Source organism: Chiloscyllium plagiosum, unplaced genomic scaffold, assembly GCF_037043375.1.
Source record: "Chiloscyllium plagiosum isolate Xiang-an unplaced genomic scaffold, Cpla_swu_hap1 HiC_scaffold_39, whole genome shotgun sequence".
Classification (NCBI taxonomy): Eukaryota; Metazoa; Chordata; class Chondrichthyes; order Orectolobiformes; family Hemiscylliidae; genus Chiloscyllium; species Chiloscyllium plagiosum.
Genome location: NW_028270177.1, coordinates 98,774,997 through 98,802,469, shown reverse-complemented (window position 1 = coordinate 98,802,469; position 27,473 = coordinate 98,774,997). Strand labels below are relative to the sequence as shown.

General features: G+C 46.1%; 16 non-coding genes across 16 annotated transcripts; all 16 read left to right on the top strand.

The window, feature by feature from the left end:
• Positions 1 to 2,520: 2,520 nt before the first annotated feature.
• trnal-aag (transfer RNA leucine (anticodon AAG)) lies at positions 2,521 to 2,602 on the top strand. The gene has a single exon. It is a non-coding gene; the product is annotated as a tRNA-Leu (tRNA).
• Positions 2,603 to 3,729: 1,127 nt separating this feature from the next.
• On the top strand, positions 3,730 to 3,802 carry trnae-uuc (transfer RNA glutamic acid (anticodon UUC)). Its single transcript has one exon. It is a non-coding gene; the product is annotated as a tRNA-Glu (tRNA).
• Positions 3,803 to 5,471: 1,669 nt separating this feature from the next.
• trnal-aag (transfer RNA leucine (anticodon AAG)) lies at positions 5,472 to 5,553 on the top strand. The gene has a single exon. It is a non-coding gene; the product is annotated as a tRNA-Leu (tRNA).
• Positions 5,554 to 6,680: 1,127 nt separating this feature from the next.
• On the top strand, positions 6,681 to 6,753 carry trnae-uuc (transfer RNA glutamic acid (anticodon UUC)). The gene has a single exon. It is a non-coding gene; the product is annotated as a tRNA-Glu (tRNA).
• Positions 6,754 to 8,422: 1,669 nt separating this feature from the next.
• Positions 8,423 to 8,504, top strand: trnal-aag (transfer RNA leucine (anticodon AAG)). Its single transcript has one exon. It is a non-coding gene; the product is annotated as a tRNA-Leu (tRNA).
• A 1,127-nt stretch (positions 8,505 to 9,631) lies between these two features.
• On the top strand, positions 9,632 to 9,704 carry trnae-uuc (transfer RNA glutamic acid (anticodon UUC)). Its single transcript has one exon. It is a non-coding gene; the product is annotated as a tRNA-Glu (tRNA).
• A 1,661-nt stretch (positions 9,705 to 11,365) lies between these two features.
• On the top strand, positions 11,366 to 11,447 carry trnal-aag (transfer RNA leucine (anticodon AAG)). The gene has a single exon. It is a non-coding gene; the product is annotated as a tRNA-Leu (tRNA).
• Positions 11,448 to 12,574: 1,127 nt separating this feature from the next.
• trnae-uuc (transfer RNA glutamic acid (anticodon UUC)) lies at positions 12,575 to 12,647 on the top strand. Its single transcript has one exon. It is a non-coding gene; the product is annotated as a tRNA-Glu (tRNA).
• Positions 12,648 to 14,316: 1,669 nt separating this feature from the next.
• trnal-aag (transfer RNA leucine (anticodon AAG)) lies at positions 14,317 to 14,398 on the top strand. Its single transcript has one exon. It is a non-coding gene; the product is annotated as a tRNA-Leu (tRNA).
• A 1,127-nt stretch (positions 14,399 to 15,525) lies between these two features.
• trnae-uuc (transfer RNA glutamic acid (anticodon UUC)) lies at positions 15,526 to 15,598 on the top strand. Its single transcript has one exon. It is a non-coding gene; the product is annotated as a tRNA-Glu (tRNA).
• Positions 15,599 to 17,267: 1,669 nt separating this feature from the next.
• trnal-aag (transfer RNA leucine (anticodon AAG)) lies at positions 17,268 to 17,349 on the top strand. The gene has a single exon. It is a non-coding gene; the product is annotated as a tRNA-Leu (tRNA).
• Positions 17,350 to 18,476: 1,127 nt separating this feature from the next.
• On the top strand, positions 18,477 to 18,549 carry trnae-uuc (transfer RNA glutamic acid (anticodon UUC)). Its single transcript has one exon. It is a non-coding gene; the product is annotated as a tRNA-Glu (tRNA).
• A 1,669-nt stretch (positions 18,550 to 20,218) lies between these two features.
• Positions 20,219 to 20,300, top strand: trnal-aag (transfer RNA leucine (anticodon AAG)). Its single transcript has one exon. It is a non-coding gene; the product is annotated as a tRNA-Leu (tRNA).
• Positions 20,301 to 21,427: 1,127 nt separating this feature from the next.
• Positions 21,428 to 21,500, top strand: trnae-uuc (transfer RNA glutamic acid (anticodon UUC)). The gene has a single exon. It is a non-coding gene; the product is annotated as a tRNA-Glu (tRNA).
• Positions 21,501 to 23,161: 1,661 nt separating this feature from the next.
• On the top strand, positions 23,162 to 23,243 carry trnal-aag (transfer RNA leucine (anticodon AAG)). Its single transcript has one exon. It is a non-coding gene; the product is annotated as a tRNA-Leu (tRNA).
• A 2,869-nt stretch (positions 23,244 to 26,112) lies between these two features.
• trnal-aag (transfer RNA leucine (anticodon AAG)) lies at positions 26,113 to 26,194 on the top strand. Its single transcript has one exon. It is a non-coding gene; the product is annotated as a tRNA-Leu (tRNA).
• Positions 26,195 to 27,473: the final 1,279 nt, after the last annotated feature.

Below are 27,473 nucleotides of genomic sequence, written 5' to 3'. Positions count from 1 at the left end.
ATTGAATTTCTCCCATTTCCTTTATTTCCGTCCTGCGGACATCGGAAGGGAAAGGTAATCTAATCGAGTCTGTGATTGGTGAAATTCACTTTTTTATGGCCCATTCTTATTGTGTTCTTTCTTTCTCTCTTTTCAGCATTGTCTGGGAAGTGGTGGTGCACTCAGGCTCCAGTATGTTTGAAAGAGCAGTTTGGAATAGCCCTGTTGTTAGTTGTGAGATTACTTTATGACTCATGCCCCCGGCCTGTCTCACATTTTGCATTCACGCTCGCTGTGTCTGAAAATGCATTTGGTTTGCCAGTTTTGTTTGTGTTCCGTGTTAAATGCTTTCTGTTTTGCGATTCGCTCAATACATTACGAATTAACAGGGTTTCTGAGGTAACTTCCAGCTGCAGAAATCCTCAACTGAGAATCTGGGAAAATTTCCCGGAGTATGGTCAGTCGGAGCAAAAGTAAGGAAGTCGTTCGTTTCTGCAGTGTCTTACAACGCTACCTTTCCCGTGAGCAGTCGAACAGACTAAATGATTGTGCCACAGACTGCGACGGCAAGCTCCGCTAAAAAGTAATCCTTTACAGCCGGTGTAAGCAACACAATGTTATTGGCGCACACTGCGTGGAAACAGATACTTCGGTGTATCTCGTCCATGCTCACCGCATAGCCAAAATTAAAGAAGTCCCATTAAACAACGAGCGATTAGAAACAGAAAGGTGAAAGGTAAAATGGCTTCAACTTTCAGTGCTGGGTGACACTGAGCTTTAGCGGTGGCGACTGCGCCTTGTTTCTGTGGTGTAGTGGTCATCACGTTCGACTTACGCGCGAAAGGTCCCCAGTTCGAAACTGAGCAGAAACTGCTTTGTTCTTCAACTGCAGCATTTTACATGGACAGGAGCGGAGTTTTCTTGCTTGCTTTCCCATCTGCAAACCTGCCTTCGAATTTGCTTGAACAAATCTGCTCTCGTAGTGAAATGTAATGCAACTCCATTTAATTACTGTGCAAAGTATTGTAAAGTTTTTCTCCAACCTGGTTCTGATCATATGCCATTCTGTTTGAGAGTGTAATTATCGCGTTCTGATCCTTCCACGAAAAGCAGTACCGCATTTGCATTGCTTGCGCAGGCGGCCCGTTTCCAAGACAGGGAAGAAGCTGATGCGCTGGTGTCACAGCGCACCGCGGATTCCTGAACTAGTCTGTCTGTCAAATGTACCCCCAAAGTCGTCTATGAAGGACATCATTTGGAAGCGGTCTGTCGGTATTCAACGTGCGTGAGTTGTTACCAGAGGTCCTGAATCATGTTTTGGAGCAGTTCGCACGTTAGTGGCTCATTCAATTAGCAACAGCAATGAAAGAAATTACACTCTCAGAGAACCTCTGGACCTGTGCTTTGATAGCGCCCCGAGATCTAACCACGTTGGAACTGAAACGGAGGAATCGACAGAGAGGCTGCAGAATGACATCGCATCCATTTGGTTTTCTTTAAATCACTGACGAGCAGGAAAATGTAAACTGGGAGGGCGAGTGGGGAAGTGAGGCAGTTGCAGCTCTGGTGAAATTCCTTCTTTGTGATTCACTCAGCAACCAGAGACGTGTGAAGGTGACTCAGGCGTGAGAGCTCTTCACATCGAGAACAAAAAAGCACTCAAGGGCAGTTAGCACCTCTTCCGGAGTGGGGGTGGGGTGAGCTAATTACCTTTTGACTTCTGTTACTATGTTCAGAAACTGCCTTTTAGATTGATGTGAACAGAAACTGCATTTCTAATAAGCACCGTGGAGTTTAGCAAAATTTATTGAGTCGCTTCTCTTCGAATCCCACACAGGTTTCCAACTCAGTTGGTATCCATGTGGCTCACGTCCAGGAATGAACATCTCTGCAGCAAATTGCACGGGTAAGGCAAAAAGGCAAGGAAAGTGGCATCTCGAACTGGCTCCGAGGTCAGAGCATCCTCACAATGTGATCTGTCGTTCACGGATTGTAATGCTACCTCCGGTTTTAGGGTGGAGAACATTCTTTGGGACTCTTATTCTGCAAAACAGACAAAGTGACTGTAACTATGCTGCGCGGTATGATGTGGAACACGGCCTGTTCAGCTTTGTGCATTTTCCCTGTAGTCCGGTGTGTTTCATGTTCCGTGTAAACGTGAAAGTTGTCCTGTTTCGATCAAAGGGTGAAATCATTTAGCAAAGCAAGAATCGAAATTGCAGTAATGTCAAGCAGCTCATGGTAATTTGACCAAATCATAACTGATCGTATGTTCTCACGCGCTCACAGATACGTTTGTAGTTACCATTGATAGTTGTCTGGATTGATGAAAAGATAGTTGAAAAGATCAGCTTACCATTGATAGTTGTCTGGATTGATGGGTTATCATTATCTGCTGCGAAATTGATATTGTAGACGGGCACATCCCAGCAGTTGTGCGAGTCGGAGAGGGACCATGGAACCCTTTTCACGTGGCTTTGCATCGGTTGTTATGCAGGAGCACAATTGGAAGTGCAAGAAAATGGGGCAGCGCGGCTGGCTGGTAGTGTGGCCGAGCGGTCTAAGGCGCTGGATTAAGGCTCCAGTCTCGACAGAGGCGTGGGTTCGAATCCCACCGCTGCCATTTCTGCTGATCGTTTCCAACGACGCAGCTTGTTAAAATGCTGTTTCGACTCCTGCTGCATTTCTGTTTAAAACCGAAGAAAATTGGGTTTGCTTCCCGGGCAATTAACTGTGGTGTGGCAAAGTCCCAACTTTTCCGGTGTCTGTGCTGTCATGATCGTGTTCGCCTCCTGCGTGGAAAATCGCAAACAGCTCTGCTGTCCCAGGCAAGTTGAGCGTTTACTGGAACCGAATGTCGACTGTGATTTCATTGCTGTTGTGAAACAAAGTCCTGCGGTGGCACGACTCGTCGTTATTTTGTTTTATGGCCAATGGGAAAATCGTTCCAATGAATTGCGATGTCACATGTTATTGAATTTCTCCCATTTCCTTTATTTCCGTCCTGCGGACATCGGAAGGGAAAGGTAATCTAATCGAGTCTGTGATTGGTGAAATTCACTTTTTTATGGCCCATTCTTATTGTGTTCTTTCTTTCTCTCTTTTCAGCATTGTCTGGGAAGTGGTGGTGCACTCAGGCTCCAGTATGTTTGAAAGAGCAGTTTGGAATAGCCCTGTTGTTAGTTGTGAGATTACTTTATGACTCATGCCCCCGGCCTGTCTCACATTTTGCATTCACGCTCGCTGTGTCTGAAAATGCATTTGGTTTGCCAGTTTTGTTTGTGTTCCGTGTTAAATGCTTTCTGTTTTGCGATTCGCTCAATACATTACGAATTAACAGGGTTTCTGAGGTAACTTCCAGCTGCAGAAATCCTCAACTGAGAATCTGGGAAGATTTCCCGGAGTATGGTCAGTCGGAGCAAAAGTAAGGAAGTCGTTCGTTTCTGCAGTGTCTTACAACGCTACCTTTCCCGTGAGCAGTCGAACAGACTAAATGATTGTGCCACAGACTGCGACGGCAAGCTCCGCTAAAAAGTAATCCTTTACAGCCGGTGTAAGCAACACAATGTTATTGGCGCACACCGCGTGGAAACAGATACTTCGGTGTATCTCGTCCATGCTCACCACATAGCCAAAATTAAAGAAGTCCCATTAAACAACGAGCGATTAGAAACAGAAAGGTGAAAGGTAAAATGGCTTCAACTTTCAGTGCTGGGTGACACTGAGCGTTAGCGGTGGTGACTGCGCCTTGTTTCTGTGGTGTAGTGGTCATCACGTTCGACTTTCGCGCGAAAGGTCCCCAGTTCGAAACTGGGCAGAAACTGCTTTGTTCTTCAACTGCAGCATTTTACATGGACAGGAGCGGAGTTTTCTTGCTTGCTTTCCCATCTGCAAACCTGCCTTCGAATTTGCTTGAACAAATCTGCTCTCGTAGTGAAATGTAATGCAACTCCATTTAATTACTGTGCAAAGTATTGTAAAGTTTTTCTCCAACCTGGTTCTGATCATATGCCATTCTGTTTGAGAGTGTAATTATCGCGTTCTGATCCTTCCACGAAAAGCAGTACCGCATTTGCATTGCTTGCGCAGGCGGCCCGTTTCCAAGACAGGGAAGAAGCTGATGCGCTGGTGTCACAGCGCACCGCGGATTCCTGAACTAGTCTGTCTGTCAAATGTACCCCCAAAGTCGTCTATGAAGGACATCATTTGGAAGCGGTCTGTCGGTATTCAACGTGCGTGAGTTGTTACCAGAGGTCCTGAATCATGTTTTGGAGCAGTTCGCACGTTAGTGGCTCATTCAATTAGCAACAGCAATGAAAGAAATTACACTCTCAGAGAACCTCTGGACCTGTGCTTTGATAGCGCCCCGAGATCTAACCACGTTGGAACTGAAACGGAGGAATCGACAGAGAGGCTGCAGAATGACATCGCATCCATTTGGTTTTCTTTAAATCACTGACGAGCAGGAAAATGTAAACTGGGAGGGCGAGTGGGGAAGTGAGGCAGTTGCAGCTCTGGTGAAATTCCTTCTTTGTGATTCACTCAGCAACCAGAGACGTGTGAAGGTGACTCAGGCGTGAGAGCTCTTCACATCGAGAACAAAAAAGCACTCAAGGGCAGTTAGCACCTCTTCCGGAGTGGGGGTGGGGTGAGCTAATTACCTTTTGACTTCTGTTACTATGTTCAGAAACTGCCTTTTAGATTGATGTGAACAGAAACTGCATTTCTAATAAGCACCGTGGAGTTTAGCAAAATTTATTGAGTCGCTTCTCTTCGAATCCCACACAGGTTTCCAACTCAGTTGGTATCCATGTGGCTCACGTCCAGGAATGAACATCTCTGCAGCAAATTGCACGGGTAAGGCAAAAAGGCAAGGAAAGTGGCATCTCGAACTGGCTCCGAGGTCAGAGCATCCTCACAATGTGATCTGTCGTTCACGGATTGTAATGCTACCTCCGGTTTTAGGGTGGAGAACATTCTTTGGGACTCTTATTCTGCAAAACAGACAAAGTGACTGTAACTATGCTGCGCGGTATGATGTGGAACACGGCCTGTTCAGCTTTGTGCATTTTCCCTGTAGTCCGGTGTGTTTCATGTTCCGTGTAAACGTGAAAGTTGTCCTGTTTCGATCAAAGGGTGAAATCATTTAGCAAAGCAAGAATCGAAATTGCAGTAATGTCAAGCAGCTCATGGTAATTTGACCAAATCATAACTGATCGTATGTTCTCACGCGCTCACAGATACGTTTGTAGTTACCATTGATAGTTGTCTGGATTGATGAAAAGATAGTTGAAAAGATCAGCTTACCATTGATAGTTGTCTGGATTGATGGGTTATCATTATCTGCTGCGAAATTGATATTGTAGACGGGCACATCCCAGCAGTTGTGCGAGTCGGAGAGGGACCATGGAACCCTTTTCACGTGGCTTTGCATCGGTTGTTATGCAGGAGCACAATTGGAAGTGCAAGAAAATGGGGCAGCGCGGCTGGCTGGTAGTGTGGCCGAGCGGTCTAAGGCGCTGGATTAAGGCTCCAGTCTCGACAGAGGCGTGGGTTCGAATCCCACCGCTGCCATTTCTGCTGATCGTTTCCAACGACGCAGCTTGTTAAAATGCTGTTTCGACTCCTGCTGCATTTCTGTTTAAAACCGAAGAAAATTGGGTTTGCTTCCCGGGCAATTAACTGTGGTGTGGCAAAGTCCCAACTTTTCCGGTGTCTGTGCTGTCATGATCGTGTTCGCCTCCTGCGTGGAAAATCGCAAACAGCTCTGCTGTCCCAGGCAAGTTGAGCGTTTACTGGAACCGAATGTCGACTGTGATTTCATTGCTGTTGTGAAACAAAGTCCTGCGGTGGCACGACTCGTCGTTATTTTGTTTTATGGCCAATGGGAAAATCGTTCCAATGAATTGCGATGTCACATGTTATTGAATTTCTCCCATTTCCTTTATTTCCGTCCTGCGGACATCGGAAGGGAAAGGTAATCTAATCGAGTCTGTGATTGGTGAAATTCACTTTTTTATGGCCCATTCTTATTGTGTTCTTTCTTTCTCTCTTTTCAGCATTGTCTGGGAAGTGGTGGTGCACTCAGGCTCCAGTATGTTTGAAAGAGCAGTTTGGAATTGCCCTGTTGTTAGTTGTGAGATTACTTTATGACTCATGCCCCCGGCCTGTCTCACATTTTGCATTCACGCTCGCTGTGTCTGAAAATGCATTTGGTTTGCCAGTTTTGTTTGTGTTCCGTGTTAAATGCTTTCTGTTTTGCGATTCGCTCAATACATTACGAATTAACAGGGTTTCTGAGGTAACTTCCAGCTGCAGAAATCCTCAACTGAGAATCTGGGAAGATTTCCCGGAGTATGGTCAGTCGGAGCAAAAGTAAGGAAGTCGTTCGTTTCTGCAGTGTCTTACAACGCTACCTTTCCCGTGAGCAGTCGAACAGACTAAATGATTGTGCCACAGACTGCGACGGCAAGCTCCGCTAAAAAGTAATCCTTTACAGCCGGTGTAAGCAACACAATGTTATTGGCGCACACCGCGTGGAAACAGATACTTCGGTGTATCTCGTCCATGCTCACCACATAGCCAAAATTAAAGAAGTCCCATTAAACAACGAGCGATTAGAAACAGAAAGGTGAAAGGTAAAATGGCTTCAACTTTCAGTGCTGGGTGACACTGAGCGTTAGCGGTGGTGACTGCGCCTTGTTTCTGTGGTGTAGTGGTCATCACGTTCGACTTTCGCGCGAAAGGTCCCCAGTTCGAAACTGGGCAGAAACTGCTTTGTTCTTCAACTGCAGCATTTTACATGGACAGGAGCGGAGTTTTCTTGCTTGCTTTCCCATCTGCAAACCTGCCTTCGAATTTGCTTGAACAAATCTGCTCTCGTAGTGAAATGTAATGCAACTCCATTTAATTACTGTGCAAAGTATTGTAAAGTTTTTCTCCAACCTGGTTCTGATCATATGCCATTCTGTTTGAGAGTGTAATTATCGCGTTCTGATCCTTCCACGAAAAGCAGTACCGCATTTGCATTGCTTGCGCAGGCGGCCCGTTTCCAAGACAGGGAAGAAGCTGATGCGCTGGTGTCACAGCGCACCGCGGATTCCTGAACTAGTCTGTCTGTCAAATGTACCCCCAAAGTCGTCTATGAAGGACATCATTTGGAAGCGGTCTGTCGGTATTCAACGTGCGTGAGTTGTTACCAGAGGTCCTGAATCATGTTTTGGAGCAGTTCGCACGTTAGTGGCTCATTCAATTAGCAACAGCAATGAAAGAAATTACACTCTCAGAGAACCTCTGGACCTGTGCTTTGATAGCGCCCCGAGATCTAACCACGTTGGAACTGAAACGGAGGAATCGACAGAGAGGCTGCAGAATGACATCGCATCCATTTGGTTTTCTTTAAATCACTGACGAGCAGGAAAATGTAAACTGGGAGGGCGAGTGGGGAAGTGAGGCAGTTGCAGCTCTGGTGAAATTCCTTCTTTGTGATTCACTCAGCAACCAGAGACGTGTGAAGGTGACTCAGGCGTGAGAGCTCTTCACATCGAGAACAAAAAAGCACTCAAGGGCAGTTAGCACCTCTTCCGGAGTGGGGGTGGGGTGAGCTAATTACCTTTTGACTTCTGTTACTATGTTCAGAAACTGCCTTTTAGATTGATGTGAACAGAAACTGCATTTCTAATAAGCACCGTGGAGTTTAGCAAAATTTATTGAGTCGCTTCTCTTCGAATCCCACACAGGTTTCCAACTCAGTTGGTATCCATGTGGCTCACGTCCAGGAATGAACATCTCTGCAGCAAATTGCACGGGTAAGGCAAAAAGGCAAGGAAAGTGGCATCTCGAACTGGCTCCGAGGTCAGAGCATCCTCACAATGTGATCTGTCGTTCACGGATTGTAATGCTACCTCCGGTTTTAGGGTGGAGAACATTCTTTGGGACTCTTATTCTGCAAAACAGACAAAGTGACTGTAACTATGCTGCGCGGTATGATGTGGAACACGGCCTGTTCAGCTTTGTGCATTTTCCCTGTAGTCCGGTGTGTTTCATGTTCCGTGTAAACGTGAAAGTTGTCCTGTTTCGATCAAAGGGTGAAATCATTTAGCAAAGCAAGAATCGAAATTGCAGTAATGTCAAGCAGCTCATGGTAATTTGACCAAATCATAACTGATCGTATGTTCTCACGCGCTCACAGATACGTTTGTAGTTACCATTGATAGTTGTCTGGATTGATGAAAAGATAGTTGAAAAGATCAGCTTACCATTGATAGTTGTCTGGATTGATGGGTTATCATTATCTGCTGCGAAATTGATATTGTAGACGGGCACATCCCAGCAGTTGTGCGAGTCGGAGAGGGACCATGGAACCCTTTTCACGTGGCTTTGCATCGGTTGTTATGCAGGAGCACAATTGGAAGTGCAAGAAAATGGGGCAGCGCGGCTGGCTGGTAGTGTGGCCGAGCGGTCTAAGGCGCTGGATTAAGGCTCCAGTCTCGACAGAGGCGTGGGTTCGAATCCCACCGCTGCCATTTCTGCTGATCGTTTCCAACGACGCAGCTTGTTAAAATGCTGTTTCGACTCCTGCTGCATTTCTGTTTAAAACCGAAGAAAATTGGGTTTGCTTCCCGGGCAATTAACTGTGGTGTGGCAAAGTCCCAACTTTTCCGGTGTCTGTGCTGTCATGATCGTGTTCGCCTCCTGCGTGGAAAATCGCAAACAGCTCTGCTGTCCCAGGCAAGTTGAGCGTTTACTGGAACCGAATGTCGACTGTGATTTCATTGCTGTTGTGAAACAAAGTCCTGCGGTGGCACGACTCGTCGTTATTTTGTTTTATGGCCAATGGGAAAATCGTTCCAATGAATTGCGATGTCACATGTTATTGAATTTCTCCCATTTCCTTTATTTCCGTCCTGCGGACATCGGAAGGGAAAGGTAATCTAATCGAGTCTGTGATTGGTGAAATTCACTTTTTTATGGCCCATTCTTATTGTGTTCTTTCTTTCTCTCTTTTCAGCATTGTCTGGGAAGTGGTGGTGCACTCAGGCTCCAGTATGTTTGAAAGAGCAGTTTGGAATAGCCCTGTTGTTAGTTGTGAGATTACTTTATGACTCATGCCCCCGGCCTGTCTCACATTTTGCATTCACGCTCGCTGTGTCTGAAAATGCATTTGGTTTGCCAGTTTTGTTTGTGTTCCGTGTTAAATGCTTTCTGTTTTGCGATTCGCTCAATACATTACGAATTAACAGGGTTTCTGAGGTAACTTCCAGCTGCAGAAATCCTCAACTGAGAATCTGGGAAAATTTCCCGGAGTATGGTCAGTCGGAGCAAAAGTAAGGAAGTCGTTCGTTTCTGCAGTGTCTTACAACGCTACCTTTCCCGTGAGCAGTCGAACAGACTAAATGATTGTGCCACAGACTGCGACGGCAAGCTCCGCTAAAAAGTAATCCTTTACAGCCGGTGTAAGCAACACAATGTTATTGGCGCACACTGCGTGGAAACAGATACTTCGGTGTATCTCGTCCATGCTCACCGCATAGCCAAAATTAAAGAAGTCCCATTAAACAACGAGCGATTAGAAACAGAAAGGTGAAAGGTAAAATGGCTTCAACTTTCAGTGCTGGGTGACACTGCGCTTTAGCGGTGGTGACTGCGCCTTGTTTCTGTGGTGTAGTGGTCATCACGTTCGACTTTCGCGCGAAAGGTCCCCAGTTCGAAACTGGGCAGAAACTGCTTTGTTCTTCAACTGCAGCATTTTACATGGACAGGAGCGGAGTTTTCTTGCTTGCTTTCCCATCTGCAAACCTGCCTTCGAATTTGCTTGAACAAATCTGCTCTCGTAGTGAAATGTAATGCAACTCCATTTAATTAAGTATTGTAAAGTTTTTCTCCAACCTGGTTCTGATCATATGCCATTCTGTTTGAGAGTGTAATTATCGCGTTCTGATCCTTCCACGAAAAGCAGTACCGCATTTGCATTGCTTGCGCAGGCGGCCCGTTTCCAAGACAGGGAAGAAGCTGATGCGCTGGTGTCACAGCGCACCGCGGATTCCTGAACTAGTCTGTCTGTCAAATGTACCCCCAAAGTCGTCTATGAAGGACATCATTTGGAAGCGGTCTGTCGGTATTCAACGTGCGTGAGTTGTTACCAGAGGTCCTGAATCATGTTTTGGAGCAGTTCGCACGTTAGTGGCTCATTCAATTAGCAACAGCAATGAAAGAAATTACACTCTCAGAGAACCTCTGGACCTGTGCTTTGATAGCGCCCCGAGATCTAACCACGTTGGAACTGAAACGGAGGAATCGACAGAGAGGCTGCAGAATGACATCGCATCCATTTGGTTTTCTTTAAATCACTGACGAGCAGGAAAATGTAAACTGGGAGGGCGAGTGGGGAAGTGAGGCAGTTGCAGCTCTGGTGAAATTCCTTCTTTGTGATTCACTCAGCAACCAGAGACGTGTGAAGGTGACTCAGGCGTGAGAGCTCTTCACATCGAGAACAAAAAAGCACTCAAGGGCAGTTAGCACCTCTTCCGGAGTGGGGGTGGGGTGAGCTAATTACCTTTTGACTTCTGTTACTATGTTCAGAAACTGCCTTTTAGATTGATGTGAACAGAAACTGCATTTCTAATAAGCACCGTGGAGTTTAGCAAAATTTATTGAGTCGCTTCTCTTCGAATCCCACACAGGTTTCCAACTCAGTTGGTATCCATGTGGCTCACGTCCAGGAATGAACATCTCTGCAGCAAATTGCACGGGTAAGGCAAAAAGGCAAGGAAAGTGGCATCTCGAACTGGCTCCGAGGTCAGAGCATCCTCACAATGTGATCTGTCGTTCACGGATTGTAATGCTACCTCCGGTTTTAGGGTGGAGAACATTCTTTGGGACTCTTATTCTGCAAAACAGACAAAGTGACTGTAACTATGCTGCGCGGTATGATGTGGAACACGGCCTGTTCAGCTTTGTGCATTTTCCCTGTAGTCCGGTGTGTTTCATGTTCCGTGTAAACGTGAAAGTTGTCCTGTTTCGATCAAAGGGTGAAATCATTTAGCAAAGCAAGAATCGAAATTGCAGTAATGTCAAGCAGCTCATGGTAATTTGACCAAATCATAACTGATCGTATGTTCTCACGCGCTCACAGATACGTTTGTAGTTACCATTGATAGTTGTCTGGATTGATGAAAAGATAGTTGAAAAGATCAGCTTACCATTGATAGTTGTCTGGATTGATGGGTTATCATTATCTGCTGCGAAATTGATATTGTAGACGGGCACATCCCAGCAGTTGTGCGAGTCGGAGAGGGACCATGGAACCCTTTTCACGTGGCTTTGCATCGGTTGTTATGCAGGAGCACAATTGGAAGTGCAAGAAAATGGGGCAGCGCGGCTGGCTGGTAGTGTGGCCGAGCGGTCTAAGGCGCTGGATTAAGGCTCCAGTCTCGACAGAGGCGTGGGTTCGAATCCCACCGCTGCCATTTCTGCTGATCGTTTCCAACGACGCAGCTTGTTAAAATGCTGTTTCGACTCCTGCTGCATTTCTGTTTAAAACCGAAGAAAATTGGGTTTGCTTCCCGGGCAATTAACTGTGGTGTGGCAAAGTCCCAACTTTTCCGGTGTCTGTGCTGTCATGATCGTGTTCGCCTCCTGCGTGGAAAATCGCAAACAGCTCTGCTGTCCCAGGCAAGTTGAGCGTTTACTGGAACCGAATGTCGACTGTGATTTCATTGCTGTTGTGAAACAAAGTCCTGCGGTGGCACGACTCGTCGTTATTTTGTTTTATGGCCAATGGGAAAATCGTTCCAATGAATTGCGATGTCACATGTTATTGAATTTCTCCCATTTCCTTTATTTCCGTCCTGCGGACATCGGAAGGGAAAGGTAATCTAATCGAGTCTGTGATTGGTGAAATTCACTTTTTTATGGCCCATTCTTATTGTGTTCTTTCTTTCTCTCTTTTCAGCATTGTCTGGGAAGTGGTGGTGCACTCAGGCTCCAGTATGTTTGAAAGAGCAGTTTGGAATAGCCCTGTTGTTAGTTGTGAGATTACTTTATGACTCATGCCCCCGGCCTGTCTCACATTTTGCATTCACGCTCGCTGTGTCTGAAAATGCATTTGGTTTGCCAGTTTTGTTTGTGTTCCGTGTTAAATGCTTTCTGTTTTGCGATTCGCTCAATACATTACGAATTAACAGGGTTTCTGAGGTAACTTCCAGCTGCAGAAATCCTCAACTGAGAATCTGGGAAAATTTCCCGGAGTATGGTCAGTCGGAGCAAAAGTAAGGAAGTCGTTCGTTTCTGCAGTGTCTTACAACGCTACCTTTCCCGTGAGCAGTCGAACAGACTAAATGATTGTGCCACAGACTGCGACGGCAAGCTCCGCTAAAAAGTAATCCTTTACAGCCGGTGTAAGCAACACAATGTTATTGGCGCACACTGCGTGGAAACAGATACTTCGGTGTATCTCGTCCATGCTCACCGCATAGCCAAAATTAAAGAAGTCCCATTAAACAACGAGCGATTAGAAACAGAAAGGTGAAAGGTAAAATGGCTTCAACTTTCAGTGCTGGGTGACACTGAGCTTTAGCGGTGGTGACTGCGCCTTGTTTCTGTGGTGTAGTGGTCATCACGTTCGACTTTCGCGCGAAAGGTCCCCAGTTCGAAACTGGGCAGAAACTGCTTTGTTCTTCAACTGCAGCATTTTACATGGACAGGAGCGGAGTTTTCTTGCTTGCTTTCCCATCTGCAAACCTGCCTTCGAATTTGCTTGAACAAATCTGCTCTCGTAGTGAAATGTAATGCAACTCCATTTAATTACTGTGCAAAGTATTGTAAAGTTTTTCTCCAACCTGGTTCTGATCATATGCCATTCTGTTTGAGAGTGTAATTATCGCGTTCTGATCCTTCCACGAAAAGCAGTACCGCATTTGCATTGCTTGCGCAGGCGGCCCGTTTCCAAGACAGGGAAGAAGCTGATGCGCTGGTGTCACAGCGCACCGCGGATTCCTGAACTAGTCTGTCTGTCAAATGTACCCCCAAAGTCGTCTATGAAGGACATCATTTGGAAGCGGTCTGTCGGTATTCAACGTGCGTGAGTTGTTACCAGAGGTCCTGAATCATGTTTTGGAGCAGTTCGCACGTTAGTGGCTCATTCAATTAGCAACAGCAATGAAAGAAATTACACTCTCAGAGAACCTCTGGACCTGTGCTTTGATAGCGCCCCGAGATCTAACCACGTTGGAACTGAAACGGAGGAATCGACAGAGAGGCTGCAGAATGACATCGCATCCATTTGGTTTTCTTTAAATCACTGACGAGCAGGAAAATGTAAACTGGGAGGGCGAGTGGGGAAGTGAGGCAGTTGCAGCTCTGGTGAAATTCCTTCTTTGTGATTCACTCAGCAACCAGAGACGTGTGAAGGTGACTCAGGCGTGAGAGCTCTTCACATCGAGAACAAAAAAGCACTCAAGGGCAGTTAGCACCTCTTCCGGAGTGGGGGTGGGGTGAGCTAATTACCTTTTGACTTCTGTTACTATGTTCAGAAACTGCCTTTTAGATTGATGTGAACAGAAACTGCATTTCTAATAAGCACCGTGGAGTTTAGCAAAATTTATTGAGTCGCTTCTCTTCGAATCCCACACAGGTTTCCAACTCAGTTGGTATCCATGTGGCTCACGTCCAGGAATGAACATCTCTGCAGCAAATTGCACGGGTAAGGCAAAAAGGCAAGGAAAGTGGCATCTCGAACTGGCTCCGAGGTCAGAGCATCCTCACAATGTGATCTGTCGTTCACGGATTGTAATGCTACCTCCGGTTTTAGGGTGGAGAACATTCTTTGGGACTCTTATTCTGCAAAACAGACAAAGTGACTGTAACTATGCTGCGCGGTATGATGTGGAACACGGCCTGTTCAGCTTTGTGCATTTTCCCTGTAGTCCGGTGTGTTTCATGTTCCGTGTAAACGTGAAAGTTGTCCTGTTTCGATCAAAGGGTGAAATCATTTAGCAAAGCAAGAATCGAAATTGCAGTAATGTCAAGCAGCTCATGGTAATTTGACCAAATCATAACTGATCGTATGTTCTCACGCGCTCACAGATACGTTTGTAGTTACCATTGATAGTTGTCTGGATTGATGAAAAGATAGTTGAAAAGATCAGCTTACCATTGATAGTTGTCTGGATTGATGGGTTATCATTATCTGCTGCGAAATTGATATTGTAGACGGGCACATCCCAGCAGTTGTGCGAGTCGGAGAGGGACCATGGAACCCTTTTCACGTGGCTTTGCATCGGTTGTTATGCAGGAGCACAATTGGAAGTGCAAGAAAATGGGGCAGCGCGGCTGGCTGGTAGTGTGGCCGAGCGGTCTAAGGCGCTGGATTAAGGCTCCAGTCTCGACAGAGGCGTGGGTTCGAATCCCACCGCTGCCATTTCTGCTGATCGTTTCCAACGACGCAGCTTGTTAAAATGCTGTTTCGACTCCTGCTGCATTTCTGTTTAAAACCGAAGAAAATTGGGTTTGCTTCCCGGGCAATTAACTGTGGTGTGGCAAAGTCCCAACTTTTCCGGTGTCTGTGCTGTCATGATCGTGTTCGCCTCCTGCGTGGAAAATCGCAAACAGCTCTGCTGTCCCAGGCAAGTTGAGCGTTTACTGGAACCGAATGTCGACTGTGATTTCATTGCTGTTGTGAAACAAAGTCCTGCGGTGGCACGACTCGTCGTTATTTTGTTTTATGGCCAATGGGAAAATCGTTCCAATGAATTGCGATGTCACATGTTATTGAATTTCTCCCATTTCCTTTATTTCCGTCCTGCGGACATCGGAAGGGAAAGGTAATCTAATCGAGTCTGTGATTGGTGAAATTCACTTTTTTATGGCCCATTCTTATTGTGTTCTTTCTTTCTCTCTTTTCAGCATTGTCTGGGAAGTGGTGGTGCACTCAGGCTCCAGTATGTTTGAAAGAGCAGTTTGGAATAGCCCTGTTGTTAGTTGTGAGATTACTTTATGACTCATGCCCCCGGCCTGTCTCACATTTTGCATTCACGCTCGCTGTGTCTGAAAATGCATTTGGTTTGCCAGTTTTGTTTGTGTTCCGTGTTAAATGCTTTCTGTTTTGCGATTCGCTCAATACATTACGAATTAACAGGGTTTCTGAGGTAACTTCCAGCTGCAGAAATCCTCAACTGAGAATCTGGGAAAATTTCCCGGAGTATGGTCAGTCGGAGCAAAAGTAAGGAAGTCGTTCGTTTCTGCAGTGTCTTACAACGCTACCTTTCCCGTGAGCAGTCGAACAGACTAAATGATTGTGCCACAGACTGCGACGGCAAGCTCCGCTAAAAAGTAATCCTTTACAGCCGGTGTAAGCAACACAATGTTATTGGCGCACACTGCGTGGAAACAGATACTTCGGTGTATCTCGTCCATGCTCACCGCATAGCCAAAATTAAAGAAGTCCCATTAAACAACGAGCGATTAGAAACAGAAAGGTGAAAGGTAAAATGGCTTCAACTTTCAGTGCTGGGTGACACTGAGCTTTAGCGGTGGTGACTGCGCCTTGTTTCTGTGGTGTAGTGGTCATCACGTTCGACTTTCGCGCGAAAGGTCCCCAGTTCGAAACTGGGCAGAAACTGCTTTGTTCTTCAACTGCAGCATTTTACATGGACAGGAGCGGAGTTTTCTTGCTTGCTTTCCCATCTGCAAACCTGCCTTCGAATTTGCTTGAACAAATCTGCTCTCGTAGTGAAATGTAATGCAACTCCATTTAATTACTGTGCAAAGTATTGTAAAGTTTTTCTCCAACCTGGTTCTGATCATATGCCATTCTGTTTGAGAGTGTAATTATCGCGTTCTGATCCTTCCACGAAAAGCAGTACCGCATTTGCATTGCTTGCGCAGGCGGCCCGTTTCCAAGACAGGGAAGAAGCTGATGCGCTGGTGTCACAGCGCACCGCGGATTCCTGAACTAGTCTGTCTGTCAAATGTACCCCCAAAGTCGTCTATGAAGGACATCATTTGGAAGCGGTCTGTCGGTATTCAACGTGCGTGAGTTGTTACCAGAGGTCCTGAATCATGTTTTGGAGCAGTTCGCACGTTAGTGGCTCATTCAATTAGCAACAGCAATGAAAGAAATTACACTCTCAGAGAACCTCTGGACCTGTGCTTTGATAGCGCCCCGAGATCTAACCACGTTGGAACTGAAACGGAGGAATCGACAGAGAGGCTGCAGAATGACATCGCATCCATTTGGTTTTCTTTAAATCACTGACGAGCAGGAAAATGTAAACTGGGAGGGCGAGTGGGGAAGTGAGGCAGTTGCAGCTCTGGTGAAATTCCTTCTTTGTGATTCACTCAGCAACCAGAGACGTGTGAAGGTGACTCAGGCGTGAGAGCTCTTCACATCGAGAACAAAAAAGCACTCAAGGGCAGTTAGCACCTCTTCCGGAGTGGGGGTGGGGTGAGCTAATTACCTTTTGACTTCTGTTACTATGTTCAGAAACTGCCTTTTAGATTGATGTGAACAGAAACTGCATTTCTAATAAGCACCGTGGAGTTTAGCAAAATTTATTGAGTCGCTTCTCTTCGAATCCCACACAGGTTTCCAACTCAGTTGGTATCCATGTGGCTCACGTCCAGGAATGAACATCTCTGCAGCAAATTGCACGGGTAAGGCAAAAAGGCAAGGAAAGTGGCATCTCGAACTGGCTCCGAGGTCAGAGCATCCTCACAATGTGATCTGTCGTTCACGGATTGTAATGCTACCTCCGGTTTTAGGGTGGAGAACATTCTTTGGGACTCTTATTCTGCAAAACAGACAAAGTGACTGTAACTATGCTGCGCGGTATGATGTGGAACACGGCCTGTTCAGCTTTGTGCATTTTCCCTGTAGTCCGGTGTGTTTCATGTTCCGTGTAAACGTGAAAGTTGTCCTGTTTCGATCAAAGGGTGAAATCATTTAGCAAAGCAAGAATCGAAATTGCAGTAATGTCAAGCAGCTCATGGTAATTTGACCAAATCATAACTGATCGTATGTTCTCACGCGCTCACAGATACGTTTGTAGTTACCATTGATAGTTGTCTGGATTGATGAAAAGATAGTTGAAAAGATCAGCTTACCATTGATAGTTGTCTGGATTGATGGGTTATCATTATCTGCTGCGAAATTGATATTGTAGACGGGCACATCCCAGCAGTTGTGCGAGTCGGAGAGGGACCATGGAACCCTTTTCACGTGGCTTTGCATCGGTTGTTATGCAGGAGCACAATTGGAAGTGCAAGAAAATGGGGCAGCGCGGCTGGCTGGTAGTGTGGCCGAGCGGTCTAAGGCGCTGGATTAAGGCTCCAGTCTCGACAGAGGCGTGGGTTCGAATCCCACCGCTGCCATTTCTGCTGATCGTTTCCAACGACGCAGCTTGTTAAAATGCTGTTTCGACTCCTGCTGCATTTCTGTTTAAAACCGAAGAAAATTGGGTTTGCTTCCCGGGCAATTAACTGTGGTGTGGCAAAGTCCCAACTTTTCCGGTGTCTGTGCTGTCATGATCGTGTTCGCCTCCTGCGTGGAAAATCGCAAACAGCTCTGCTGTCCCAGGCAAGTTGAGCGTTTACTGGAACCGAATGTCGACTGTGATTTCATTGCTGTTGTGAAACAAAGTCCTGCGGTGGCACGACTCGTCGTTATTTTGTTTTATGGCCAATGGGAAAATCGTTCCAATGAATTGCGATGTCACATGTTATTGAATTTCTCCCATTTCCTTTATTTCCGTCCTGCGGACATCGGAAGGGAAAGGTAATCTAATCGAGTCTGTGATTGGTGAAATTCACTTTTTTATGGCCCATTCTTATTGTGTTCTTTCTTTCTCTCTTTTCAGCATTGTCTGGGAAGTGGTGGTGCACTCAGGCTCCAGTATGTTTGAAAGAGCAGTTTGGAATAGCCCTGTTGTTAGTTGTGAGATTACTTTATGACTCATGCCCCCGGCCTGTCTCACATTTTGCATTCACGCTCGCTGTGTCTGAAAATGCATTTGGTTTGCCAGTTTTGTTTGTGTTCCGTGTTAAATGCTTTCTGTTTTGCGATTCGCTCAATACATTACGAATTAACAGGGTTTCTGAGGTAACTTCCAGCTGCAGAAATCCTCAACTGAGAATCTGGGAAAATTTCCCGGAGTATGGTCAGTCGGAGCAAAAGTAAGGAAGTCGTTCGTTTCTGCAGTGTCTTACAACGCTACCTTTCCCGTGAGCAGTCGAACAGACTAAATGATTGTGCCACAGACTGCGACGGCAAGCTCCGCTAAAAAGTAATCCTTTACAGCCGGTGTAAGCAACACAATGTTATTGGCGCACACTGCGTGGAAACAGATACTTCGGTGTATCTCGTCCATGCTCACCGCATAGCCAAAATTAAAGAAGTCCCATTAAACAACGAGCGATTAGAAACAGAAAGGTGAAAGGTAAAATGGCTTCAACTTTCAGTGCTGGGTGACACTGAGCTTTAGCGGTGGTGACTGCGCCTTGTTTCTGTGGTGTAGTGGTCATCACGTTCGACTTTCGCGCGAAAGGTCCCCAGTTCGAAACTGGGCAGAAACTGCTTTGTTCTTCAACTGCAGCATTTTACATGGACAGGAGCGGAGTTTTCTTGCTTGCTTTCCCATCTGCAAACCTGCCTTCGAATTTGCTTGAACAAATCTGCTCTCGTAGTGAAATGTAATGCAACTCCATTTAATTACTGTGCAAAGTATTGTAAAGTTTTTCTCCAACCTGGTTCTGATCATATGCCATTCTGTTTGAGAGTGTAATTATCGCGTTCTGATCCTTCCACGAAAAGCAGTACCGCATTTGCATTGCTTGCGCAGGCGGCCCGTTTCCAAGACAGGGAAGAAGCTGATGCGCTGGTGTCACAGCGCACCGCGGATTCCTGAACTAGTCTGTCTGTCAAATGTACCCCCAAAGTCGTCTATGAAGGACATCATTTGGAAGCGGTCTGTCGGTATTCAACGTGCGTGAGTTGTTACCAGAGGTCCTGAATCATGTTTTGGAGCAGTTCGCACGTTAGTGGCTCATTCAATTAGCAACAGCAATGAAAGAAATTACACTCTCAGAGAACCTCTGGACCTGTGCTTTGATAGCGCCCCGAGATCTAACCACGTTGGAACTGAAACGGAGGAATCGACAGAGAGGCTGCAGAATGACATCGCATCCATTTGGTTTTCTTTAAATCACTGACGAGCAGGAAAATGTAAACTGGGAGGGCGAGTGGGGAAGTGAGGCAGTTGCAGCTCTGGTGAAATTCCTTCTTTGTGATTCACTCAGCAACCAGAGACGTGTGAAGGTGACTCAGGCGTGAGAGCTCTTCACATCGAGAACAAAAAAGCACTCAAGGGCAGTTAGCACCTCTTCCGGAGTGGGGGTGGGGTGAGCTAATTACCTTTTGACTTCTGTTACTATGTTCAGAAACTGCCTTTTAGATTGATGTGAACAGAAACTGCATTTCTAATAAGCACCGTGGAGTTTAGCAAAATTTATTGAGTCGCTTCTCTTCGAATCCCACACAGGTTTCCAACTCAGTTGGTATCCATGTGGCTCACGTCCAGGAATGAACATCTCTGCAGCAAATTGCACGGGTAAGGCAAAAAGGCAAGGAAAGTGGCATCTCGAACTGGCTCCGAGGTCAGAGCATCCTCACAATGTGATCTGTCGTTCACGGATTGTAATGCTACCTCCGGTTTTAGGGTGGAGAACATTCTTTGGGACTCTTATTCTGCAAAACAGACAAAGTGACTGTAACTATGCTGCGCGGTATGATGTGGAACACGGCCTGTTCAGCTTTGTGCATTTTCCCTGTAGTCCGGTGTGTTTCATGTTCCGTGTAAACGTGAAAGTTGTCCTGTTTCGATCAAAGGGTGAAATCATTTAGCAAAGCAAGAATCGAAATTGCAGTAATGTCAAGCAGCTCATGGTAATTTGACCAAATCATAACTGATCGTATGTTCTCACGCGCTCACAGATACGTTTGTAGTTACCATTGATAGTTGTCTGGATTGATGAAAAGATAGTTGAAAAGATCAGCTTACCATTGATAGTTGTCTGGATTGATGGGTTATCATTATCTGCTGCGAAATTGATATTGTAGACGGGCACATCCCAGCAGTTGTGCGAGTCGGAGAGGGACCATGGAACCCTTTTCACGTGGCTTTGCATCGGTTGTTATGCAGGAGCACAATTGGAAGTGCAAGAAAATGGGGCAGCGCGGCTGGCTGGTAGTGTGGCCGAGCGGTCTAAGGCGCTGGATTAAGGCTCCAGTCTCGACAGAGGCGTGGGTTCGAATCCCACCGCTGCCATTTCTGCTGATCGTTTCCAACGACGCAGCTTGTTAAAATGCTGTTTCGACTCCTGCTGCATTTCTGTTTAAAACCGAAGAAAATTGGGTTTGCTTCCCGGGCAATTAACTGTGGTGTGGCAAAGTCCCAACTTTTCCGGTGTCTGTGCTGTCATGATCGTGTTCGCCTCCTGCGTGGAAAATCGCAAACAGCTCTGCTGTCCCAGGCAAGTTGAGCGTTTACTGGAACCGAATGTCGACTGTGATTTCATTGCTGTTGTGAAACAAAGTCCTGCGGTGGCACGACTCGTCGTTATTTTGTTTTATGGCCAATGGGAAAATCGTTCCAATGAATTGCGATGTCACATGTTATTGAATTTCTCCCATTTCCTTTATTTCCGTCCTGCGGACATCGGAAGGGAAAGGTAATCTAATCGAGTCTGTGATTGGTGAAATTCACTTTTTTATGGCCCATTCTTATTGTGTTCTTTCTTTCTCTCTTTTCAGCATTGTCTGGGAAGTGGTGGTGCACTCAGGCTCCAGTATGTTTGAAAGAGCAGTTTGGAATAGCCCTGTTGTTAGTTGTGAGATTACTTTATGACTCATGCCCCCGGCCTGTCTCACATTTTGCATTCACGCTCGCTGTGTCTGAAAATGCATTTGGTTTGCCAGTTTTGTTTGTGTTCCGTGTTAAATGCTTTCTGTTTTGCGATTCGCTCAATACATTACGAATTAACAGGGTTTCTGAGGTAACTTCCAGCTGCAGAAATCCTCAACTGAGAATCTGGGAAAATTTCCCGGAGTATGGTCAGTCGGAGCAAAAGTAAGGAAGTCGTTCGTTTCTGCAGTGTCTTACAACGCTACCTTTCCCGTGAGCAGTCGAACAGACTAAATGATTGTGCCACAGACTGCGACGGCAAGCTCCGCTAAAAAGTAATCCTTTACAGCCGGTGTAAGCAACACAATGTTATTGGCGCACACTGCGTGGAAACAGATACTTCGGTGTATCTCGTCCATGCTCACCGCATAGCCAAAATTAAAGAAGTCCCATTAAACAACGAGCGATTAGAAACAGAAAGGTGAAAGGTAAAATGGCTTCAACTTTCAGTGCTGGGTGACACTGAGCTTTAGCGGTGGTGACTGCGCCTTGTTTCTGTGGTGTAGTGGTCATCACGTTCGACTTTCGCGCGAAAGGTCCCCAGTTCGAAACTGGGCAGAAACTGCTTTGTTCTTCAACTGCAGCATTTTACATGGACAGGAGCGGAGTTTTCTTGCTTGCTTTCCCATCTGCAAACCTGCCTTCGAATTTGCTTGAACAAATCTGCTCTCGTAGTGAAATGTAATGCAACTCCATTTAATTAAGTATTGTAAAGTTTTTCTCCAACCTGGTTCTGATCATATGCCATTCTGTTTGAGAGTGTAATTATCGCGTTCTGATCCTTCCACGAAAAGCAGTACCGCATTTGCATTGCTTGCGCAGGCGGCCCGTTTCCAAGACAGGGAAGAAGCTGATGCGCTGGTGTCACAGCGCACCGCGGATTCCTGAACTAGTCTGTCTGTCAAATGTACCCCCAAAGTCGTCTATGAAGGACATCATTTGGAAGCGGTCTGTCGGTATTCAACGTGCGTGAGTTGTTACCAGAGGTCCTGAATCATGTTTTGGAGCAGTTCGCACGTTAGTGGCTCATTCAATTAGCAACAGCAATGAAAGAAATTACACTCTCAGAGAACCTCTGGACCTGTGCTTTGATAGCGCCCCGAGATCTAACCACGTTGGAACTGAAACGGAGGAATCGACAGAGAGGCTGCAGAATGACATCGCATCCATTTGGTTTTCTTTAAATCACTGACGAGCAGGAAAATGTAAACTGGGAGGGCGAGTGGGGAAGTGAGGCAGTTGCAGCTCTGGTGAAATTCCTTCTTTGTGATTCACTCAGCAACCAGAGACGTGTGAAGGTGACTCAGGCGTGAGAGCTCTTCACATCGAGAACAAAAAAGCACTCAAGGGTAGTTAGCACCTCTTCCGGAGTGGGGGTGGGGTGAGCTAATTACCTTTTGACTTCTGTTACTATGTTCAGAAACTGCCTTTTAGATTGATGTGAACAGAAACTGCATTTCTAATAAGCACCGTGGAGTTTAGCAAAATTTATTGAGTCGCTTCTCTTCGAATCCCACACAGGTTTCCAACTCAGTTGGTATCCATGTGGCTCACGTCCAGGAATGAACATCTCTGCAGCAAATTGCACGGGTAAGGCAAAAAGGCAAGGAAAGTGGCATCTCGAACTGGCTCCGAGGTCAGAGCATCCTCACAATGTGATCTGTCGTTCACGGATTGTAATGCTACCTCCGGTTTTAGGGTGGAGAACATTCTTTGGGACTCTTATTCTGCAAAACAGACAAAGTGACTGTAACTATGCTGCGCGGTATGATGTGGAACACGGCCTGTTCAGCTTTGTGCATTTTCCCTGTAGTCCGGTGTGTTTCATGTTCCGTGTAAACGTGAAAGTTGTCCTGTTTCGATCAAAGGGTGAAATCATTTAGCAAAGCAAGAATCGAAATTGCAGTAATGTCAAGCAGCTCATGGTAATTTGACCAAATCATAACTGATCGTATGTTCTCACGCGCTCACAGATACGTTTGTAGTTACCATTGATAGTTGTCTGGATTGATGAAAAGATAGTTGAAAAGATCAGCTTACCATTGATAGTTGTCTGGATTGATGGGTTATCATTATCTGCTGCGAAATTGATATTGTAGACGGGCACATCCCAGCAGTTGTGCGAGTCGGAGAGGGACCATGGAACCCTTTTCACGTGGCTTTGCATCGGTTGTTATGCAGGAGCACAATTGGAAGTGCAAGAAAATGGGGCAGCGCGGCTGGCTGGTAGTGTGGCCGAGCGGTCTAAGGCGCTGGATTAAGGCTCCAGTCTCGACAGAGGCGTGGGTTCGAATCCCACCGCTGCCATTTCTGCTGATCGTTTCCAACGACGCAGCTTGTTAAAATGCTGTTTCGACTCCTGCTGCATTTCTGTTTAAAACCGAAGAAAATTGGGTTTGCTTCCCGGGCAATTAACTGTGGTGTGGCAAAGTCCCAACTTTTCCGGTGTCTGTGCTGTCATGATCGTGTTCGCCTCCTGCGTGGAAAATCGCAAACAGCTCTGCTGTCCCAGGCAAGTTGAGCGTTTACTGGAACCGAATGTCGACTGTGATTTCATTGCTGTTGTGAAACAAAGTCCTGCGGTGGCACGACTCGTCGTTATTTTGTTTTATGGCCAATGGGAAAATCGTTCCAATGAATTGCGATGTCACATGTTATTGAATTTCTCCCATTTCCTTTATTTCCGTCCTGCGGACATCGGAAGGGAAAGGTAATCTAATCGAGTCTGTGATTGGTGAAATTCACTTTTTTATGGCCCATTCTTATTGTGTTCTTTCTTTCTCTCTTTTCAGCATTGTCTGGGAAGTGGTGGTGCACTCATGCTCCAGTATGTTTGAAAGAGCAGTTTGGACTTGCCCTGTTGTTAATTGTGAGATTACTTTATGACTCATGCCCCCGGCCTGTCTCACATTTTGCATTCACGCTCGCTGTGTCTGAAAATGCATTTGTTTTGCCAGTTTTGTTTGTGTTCCGTGTTAAATGCTTTCTGTTTTGCGATTCGCTCAATACATTACGAATTAACAGGGTTTCTGAGGTAACTTCCAGCTGCAGAAATCCTCAACTGAGAATCTGGGAAGATTTCCCGGAGTATGGTCAGTCGGAGCAAAAGTAAGGAAGTCGTTCGTTTCTGCAGTGTCTTACAACGCTACCTTTCCCGTGAGCAGTCGAACAGACTAAATGATTGTGCCACAGACTGCGACGGCAAGCTCCGCTAAAAAGTAATCCTTTACAGCCGGTGTAAGCAACACAATGTTATTGGCGCACACTGCGTGGAAACAGATACTTCGGTGTATCTCGTCCATGCTCACCGCATAGCCAAAATTAAAGAAGTCCCATTAAACAACGAGCGATTAGAAACAGAAAGGTGAAAGGTAAAATGGCTTCAACTTTCAGTGCTGGGTGACACTGAGCTTTAGCGGTGGCGACTGCGCCTTGTTTCTGTGGTGTAGTGGTCATCACTTTCGACTTACGCGCGAAAGGTCCCCAGTTCGAAACTGAGCAGAAACTGCTTTGTTCTTCAACTGCAGCATTTTACATGGACAGGAGCGGAGTTTTCTTGCTTGCTTTCCCATCTGCAAACCTGCCTTCGAATTTGCTTGAACAAATCTGCTCTCGTAGTGAAATGTAATGCAACTCCATTTAATTACTGTGCAAAGTATTGTAAAGTTTTTCTCCAACCTGGTTCTGATCATATGCCATTCTGTTTGAGAGTGTAATTATCGCGTTCTGATCCTTCCACGAAAAGCAGTACCGCATTTGCATTGCTTGCGCAGGCGGCCCGTTTCCAAGACAGGGAAGAAGCTGATGCGCTGGTGTCACAGCGCACCGCGGATTCCTGAACTAGTCTGTCTGTCAAATGTACCCCCAAAGTCGTCTATGAAGGACATCATTTGGAAGCGGTCTGTCGGTATTCAACGTGCGTGAGTTGTTACCAGAGGTCCTGAATCATGTTTTGGAGCAGTTCGCACGTTAGTGGCTCATTCAATTAGCAACAGCAATGAAAGAAATTACACTCTCAGAGAACCTCTGGACCTGTGCTTTGATAGCGCCCCGAGATCTAACCACGTTGGAACTGAAACGGAGGAATCGACAGAGAGGCTGCAGAATGACATCGCATCCATTTGGTTTTCTTTAAATCACTGACGAGCAGGAAAATGTAAACTGGGAGGGCGAGTGGGGAAGTGAGGCAGTTGCAGCTCTGGTGAAATTCCTTCTTTGTGATTCACTCAGCAACCAGAGACGTGTGAAGGTGACTCAGGCGTGAGAGCTCTTCACATCGAGAACAAAAAAGCACTCAAGGGCAGTTAGCACCTCTTCCGGAGTGGGGGTGGGGTGAGCTAATTACCTTTTGACTTCTGTTACTATGTTCAGAAACCGCCTTTTAGATTGATGTGAACAGAAACTGCATTTCTAATAAGCACCGTGGAGTTTAGCAAAATTTATTGAGTCGCTTCTCTTCGAATCCCACACAGGTTTCCAACTCAGTTGGTATCCATGTGGCTCACGTCCAGGAATGAACATCTCTGCAGCAAATTGCACGGGTAAGGCAAAAAGGCAAGGAAAGTGGCATCTCGAACTGGCTCCGAGGTCAGAGCATCCTCACAATGTGATCTGTCGTTCACGGATTGTAATGCTACCTCCGGTTTTAGGGTGGAGAACATTCTTTGGGACTCTTATTCTGCAAAACAGACAAAGTGACTGTAACTATGCTGCGCGGTATGATGTGGAACACGGCCTGTTCAGCTTTGTGCATTTTCCCTGTAGTCCGGTGTGTTTCATGTTCCGTGTAAACGTGAAAGTTGTCCTGTTTCGATCAAAGGGTGAAATCATTTAGCAAAGCAAGAATCGAAATTGCAGTAATGTCAAGCAGCTCATGGTAATTTGACCAAATCATAACTGATCGTATGTTCTCACGCGCTCACAGATACGTTTGTAGTTACCATTGATAGTTGTCTGGATTGATGAAAAGATAGTTGAAAAGATCAGCTTACCATTGATAGTTGTCTGGATTGATGGGTTATCATTATCTGCTGCGAAATTGATATTGTAGACGGGCACATCCCAGCAGTTGTGCGAGTCGGAGAGGGACCATGGAACCCTTTTCACGTGGCTTTGCATCGGTTGTTATGCAGGAGCACAATTGGAAGTGCAAGAAAATGGGGCAGCGCGGCTGGCTGGTAGTGTGGCCGAGCGGTCTAAGGCGCTGGATTAAGGCTCCAGTCTCGACAGAGGCGTGGGTTCGAATCCCACCGCTGCCATTTCTGCTGATCGTTTCCAACGACGCAGCTTGTTAAAATGCTGTTTCGACTCCTGCTGCATTTCTGTTTAAAACCGAAGAAAATTGGGTTTGCTTCCCGGGCAATTAACTGTGGTGTGGCAAAGTCCCAACTTTTCCGGTGTCTGTGCTGTCATGATCGTGTTCGCCTCCTGCGTGGAAAATCGCAAACAGCTCTGCTGTCCCAGGCAAGTTGAGCGTTTACTGGAACCGAATGTCGACTGTGATTTCATTGCTGTTGTGAAACAAAGTCCTGCGGTGGCACGACTCGTCGTTATTTTGTTTTATGGCCAATGGGAAAATCGTTCCAATGAATTGCGATGTCACATGTTATTGAATTTCTCCCATTTCCTTTATTTCCGTCCTGCGGACATCGGAAGGGAAAGGTAATCTAATCGAGTCTGTGATTGGTGAAATTCACTTTTTTATGGCCCATTCTTATTGTGTTCTTTCTTTCTCTCTTTTCAGCATTGTCTGGGAAGTGGTGGTGCACTCATGCTCCAGTATGTTTGAAAGAGCAGTTTGGACTTGCCCTGTTGTTAATTGTGAGATTACTTTATGACTCATGCCCCCGGCCTGTCTCACATTTTGCATTCACGCTCGCTGTGTCTGAAAATGCATTTGTTTTGCCAGTTTTGTTTGTGTTCCGTGTTAAATGCTTTCTGTTTTGCGATTCGCTCAATACATTACGAATTAACAGGGTTTCTGAGGTAACTTCCAGCTGCAGAAATCCTCAACTGAGAATCTGGGAAGATTTCCCGGAGTATGGTCAGTCGGAGCAAAAGTAAGGAAGTCGTTCGTTTCTGCAGTGTCTTACAACGCTACCTTTCCCGTGAGCAGTCGAACAGACTAAATGATTGTGCCACAGACTGCGACGGCAAGCTCCGCTAAAAAGTAATCCTTTACAGCCGGTGTAAGCAACACAATGTTATTGGCGCACACTGCGTGGAAACAGATACTTCGGTGTATCTCGTCCATGCTCACCGCATAGCCAAAATTAAAGAAGTCCCATTAAACAACGAGCGATTAGAAACAGAAAGGTGAAAGGTAAAATGGCTTCAACTTTCAGTGCTGGGTGACACTGAGCTTTAGCGGTGGCGACTGCGCCTTGTTTCTGTGGTGTAGTGGTCATCACTTTCGACTTACGCGCGAAAGGTCCCCAGTTCGAAACTGAGCAGAAACTGCTTTGTTCTTCAACTGCAGCATTTTACATGGACAGGAGCGGAGTTTTCTTGCTTGCTTTCCCATCTGCAAACCTGCCT